The sequence below is a fragment of the Bos javanicus genome, chromosome 8, assembly GCF_032452875.1.
Source record: "Bos javanicus breed banteng chromosome 8, ARS-OSU_banteng_1.0, whole genome shotgun sequence".
Lineage (NCBI taxonomy): Eukaryota > Metazoa > Chordata > Mammalia > Artiodactyla > Bovidae > Bos > Bos javanicus.
In genome coordinates, this window is record NC_083875.1 from 105,592,842 (window position 1) to 105,598,143 (window position 5,302).

The window sequence follows — 5,302 nt, forward strand, 5'->3', positions numbered from 1 at the left end:
CTCAAAAGCCTTCTCTAGCACCATAATTCTAAAGGATCAATTCTCTGGTGCTCAGACTTCTTTATGGCCCAACTCTCACATCTGTACATGGTTACTGGAAAAACCATAGCTTTGACTATATGGGCCTTTGTTGGCAAAGTGATGTTTCTGCTTCTTAATACATTGTCTGGGTTTGATATAGCTTTCCTTCCAAAGAGCGAGCATCTTTTCATTTCATGGTTGGTTTTGCTATAACTGCAGGACTTTCTGAATTTGAAGACTCTGCTTTATTTTGCTTTTTCATGTTACTTCCAATGAAGAAACAGGTTGTTTATATTTTTATACATGGTAGATCATCTTTTTCACTTTTAATACTCAGTGTCACTTTAGAGACTGACAATGAGATTTTTCTTCCCTTGGATCCTCAGAATGGTGAGCAGGGAATACAGATGGGAAAAACAGAAGACATACTTTTAAGAGAAGAGAGGCCTTCCTAATGGTAAGACGTATGACTTTGATAGATCAGCTTCAGAAACTGCATGTTTTCAAAATAAGTATGATCAGTAAGTCAAGCAATGACCTCACAGAGATATAGGGAAGATCCAAGTCTTAGATAGGACTTCGGGCTAAAGAATCTGTACATTTCTGTGATTTATCATTTGATTGGCAGCACTGGTTAACACAGAAGGTACATTCGATTCCTGTAATTTTAGGTTCCTAAGTTTTGTCCAAATGCATATTTTTGCAAGAAAAGAAAAAGATCCTCGGCAGTGTTATATTATGGCTTTTGGCTGAAATCTCATGCCTAAAATGTGCAACTGAAATATGGCTTTATGGAGGAGCTCCAAGTTTTTCAGAATTATGTACTGTTTGAGAGGGGTCAACCGCAGAACTGCACATCTCTGCAGTGTCCTCAAACACTCTGAATTGCTGAGGTCTGCAAAACCAATTTGGAAACCTTCAGAATGGGAGGTCCTTTTGGCTTTCCGTCCCCAAGCTGCTCTCCAGCAGAATAGGAACCAGGAAACACTACTCACTCACTCAGAGCCACCAGGTTAGAAATTCACTGGCATTAGAAAAAGGAAGGCCCTGGAGAACTGTCAATGGTGAAACTCCTCCTTGATGCCCTGAAGCCTCCATAAAACTGCAAAATATTGGAGGTGAGAACTCAGCATTTTTTTTTTTTTTTTCAGCCAGAGACACTAAGCTGAGGCTCAGAAACAGGAAGGAAATTGTTTAATAAGACACAGTGACTTTGTTCCAAGATTAGTACTAAATTCTAAGTTGCTTGACTCATTTGGTGCTTGAGGAATTGTAGAATTCCAGGATGAGACAGAACTTCAGAGGTCATCATTTCACCACCATTACCCCAACTGGATAGTAGTAGGCTTCCAGGGAAAGGGAGTTTCCTGAACAAGTAAGTTTATGAATCAGTGCCTACTATAGTAGAGACCCATAATGTCTTTGTGCAAAGTTCTGAAAAGCCTAGCATAAAAGATTTTTGTTTTGTTTTTATTACAGTATAATTGGAGTATAATTGTTTTACAATGTTGTGTTAGTGTCTGCTATACAACAAAGAGCATCAGCTACTTGTATAGTATATCCCCTCCCTCTTGAACCTCCCTCCCACCCCACCCACCCCTCAGGTCATCGCAGAGGCAGAGGTGGTCTCTCTGTGCTATGTAACAACTTCACAACCGCTGTCTGTTTGACACCTAGCAGTGTATATGCGTCGATGCTACTCCCCCAATTCACCCCCCTCTTCCCTTCCCCCTCCTGTGTCCACATGTCTGCTACCTACTTCTGCGTCTTTATACCTGTCCTGCAAATAGGTTTGTCTGTACCATTTTTAAAAATTCTACATATGAATACATTTGATTTTAATTGTTTCCCTAACTCATTTGACTGCAGAGCCATTTTCCTCCAGGCCACCTATTGACATACTGGGAAACACTTGGACTTTGCAGAATACGGTTTGGAAATGCTGGCTTGGGCTGTTCTCACTGGATGCTTAGTTCCCCTACCAGCCAGGCTACCCTGTAGTGTCCAGATAGTGTCTACAGCAATGACGCTCTCATCAAACCGTAAGTTTATCAAGCAGATGATCATAATATGTTCCCAGTCCGGTTTCCTGTGCATGAAAACAAGGGCTTGATAATTACACGACTATTGCTCCCACAGGCATCCCTGCCACAGCTTTCAACAATTCCAGTTGTCAGAATGTCAGTCCTAACATTTGGCTCCAATTGACTTGCTGCAAGCCTGGTTCTCCTCAACGGGATCTGTCTATGCAGACGATAGCCTTGCAAAGATTTCAAGATGTTGATCATAACTCTCTTTCTCTCAGAAGCCTGAACTTCTTCTTGTTAACCACTCCCTGGTTCTTTTTCTGTTTCCCACACAGAATGGTTTCAAGTCTCTTCACCATTTTGGCCACTGATTTCAGTTAAAACCACGGGCTTTTATGCTATGAGACAAATTTAGGTTCAAATTTTTAGTTATTATGCTTGGTACAATAGATGCAAGATATTCTCAAAACATTTCCAACTTTTGTTAATCTCATTTTTTTGTTTTTACCTAATAAGAGGTATTTATCTCATATCTATCTTATAAAATCAACCCCATAAAGCTATGTTGATAAATAAAGTGCATGTATGACCTACAATATAGTACTCGATATATTTTATTCTTGATACCTTTATTCCCAGAAACACACTGATAGGAATCTACCCCAAAGCAGCATCATTTCAGCCAATCTTGTGAACATTTGGTTAACAAGTAAAAACAGAAGGCAATACTATGGGAGGTGATTGTCCTTCTGTTTCTGACCACTTTCAGAGGGCTGAGTTTCAGTTCTTCCTCGTGTTATCAAGTTACAGTTGACTTCTTCTCTATCTGGTCCTGCTCCCCTCTGTTCTTTACAGGTGTTTCTGAGAGCACTCCTCAATAAACCACCCACATGCAAGTCTCCAGTGACATTCTGCTTTTGAGACTCCATCAATGACACAGAAATGACATGGGATTTGGGAGAAAGGAAGAGTAATTGAGATCTTGATATTTGAAAGAGCAATGAGCTAGGAAGTTTCAAGTCATAAGAGCAATGTGCCATCACTTCATACTCTTGAGGTGGAGAAATCTGAGAATACACGTGTTAACTTGTATGGGAAAGTTACGGTTTGAAGAGAACCTCATTGTTGTAGATACTATCTGGACACTATGTGGTAGCCTGGCTGGTAGAGGAACTAAGTATCCAGTGAGAATAGCCAAAGCCAGAATTTTCAAACTGTATTCTGCAAAGTACAAGTGTTTCCCAGTTACAAGTTACATCTCTGTCACTTGGATTTAATGCAGTTTCTAGTTGGACAGGGAATTCTTTTCTTCTCTTTAAGGATGTACACATTTTATAAAGTCCTGACTAGTGAGAAGACGTAAGAAACGAGTGAACACTAGTTTAAACCTGTTGGACCAGTCTTATATTTTTTCTTCTAGGTTTCAGTTTCCCAACAACACAATGGAAAAGTTGAACCAGATAATCTCTGAAGGGTTGTGCAGGCTGTCCTTACAATGTTCTCTTTCTTTTCCAGAACTTCATCAATTATTCTCCTATCCCTTGAATAGAATTTTGAGATCCTTTAAGCAATTGACAGGTAATTATAGTGAAACAACCGTGGGGTAATTCCATTGCTTGGTTGTGAAGACATAATCGTACGAGTAGTAGAAAAAGTGTAGAAGTCCGTGAAGATTTCCCTCTAAGTGGCCAGACATCCATTAAGTGAACAATACGAAAGGGTAATGGGTAATAGATGAAGTGGCAACGACAGCCCACTCCAGTGCTCTTGCCTGGAGAATCCCAGGGACGGAGGAGCCTGGTGGGCCACCGTCTATGGGGTCACACAGAGTCGGACACGACTGAAGTGGCTCAGCAGCAGCAGCAGCAGCAGCAGGATGCTATAGTAATGCCATAGAGGGAACTCAGCAATACAAAGAAGTGAAGACAGGTTTTTCAAGAGAAATGTCCTTTAAACTAAGGCTTGAAAAATGAGCCACAACAGATAAAGAGTTTCTATATGAAACAGTTGCAAAATCCTAGAGGCTTGTATATACTTGACTAGTTTGAGCAACTAAAGAAGGCAACCCTTGTAAAAAGGTTCTACATGTGCTGAAGATTATGAAAATAAATAATATGTATTTGAAAAAGAAGGGTCATCTTATATTTTGTCACCAAACTTAAATAGTCTGTGCTATAATTTGTATATGTGAATTGGCACATCTGCATAATCTAAGGGTTTCCAAGAACAATAAATTCTTGGGCCTCACCCCAGACCCACTGAATCAGAATCTTTTTGGTTGGGGGTCCAAAAATCTGGGTTTCAATTATTTCTTTGGGTAATTCTTACGTCAACTGGAGTTAAGGTGGAGTTTTGACTCATGTTTACTTAATCCATTCGGATGTGTTTGTGATACATTAGGCTGTATCAATGGCAAGATTTCCTGCAAAATGTATTGGGATGCTTGGTGATGGTTATAACAGGGACAAAGAACTTGTAGCTGTTTCTTACATCAAAATTGACTTTTCCTCAGCCACCCAAGGCAGAGAATGATGCCATCTAGTTGTTTTTTGAGTAAAGTTTCTTGGGCTGTGGATATTTTCAATGCAGAATACACTGTTCTATTTCATTTCAAGGTATTGAACATAGCCTTCTGAGATATCTGATTCAAATTCTGGTATTTGAAGTTGCTTTCATAAAGACACAGAAAATCAAACACTCAGTCTTGAATATTTGATGTTCGGAAGCCTGCCTTTTATCCAGAACTCCAAATCTTCTTGCAGCATCCCTAAAATTTGTGTACAAAACATGAGCTCATTCAGATCTAAAACATAGGTCTCTAGAGAGCATGATGTTTATAGAATTTTGGGATATCAATTATAAGACAAAGACACTTTTCTCTCTGCAACCAGCCAACAATAGCCCTGTTTCTCCATAAATATCACTGGGGAGGTGGGGGTTGGTCAGATAGGATCTGGTTGGTGCTGCCATGTGAAATACCTTTTATGTGTCAGTTTTTAAAGAAATGGGATAATTTAGCCTCACCCTAATATCCTACATTAGCATGCTAAAACCCAGCCCCAGATAAGAAAAACTGCCCTGCATTGCTAAGAGTCATGTTAGCACCTCTTTAGGGCAGTAAAGGAAAAGATAAACGATAATGGTAGGGAAAAAAAACAATTTCCATAGTGCTTTCAGTCATGACTAAAGGCCAGTGTGTGAGGCAAAGACTTATACTGAGAAATCATAACATATAATGCATCATAAACCCAACA

The 5,302-nt window shown here is 39.7% G+C and overlaps 1 long non-coding RNA gene across 1 annotated transcript; it reads left to right on the plus strand.

Annotated features, from left to right (window-relative positions):
• The first annotated feature begins 795 nt into the window (after window positions 1–795).
• On the plus strand, window positions 796–2,596 carry LOC133253465 (uncharacterized). Its single transcript, XR_009738305.1, has 3 exons — window positions 796–1,139; window positions 1,891–2,063; window positions 2,161–2,596. It is a non-coding gene; the product is annotated as an uncharacterized LOC133253465 (long non-coding RNA).
• The last annotated feature ends 2,706 nt before the right edge of the window (window positions 2,597–5,302 follow it).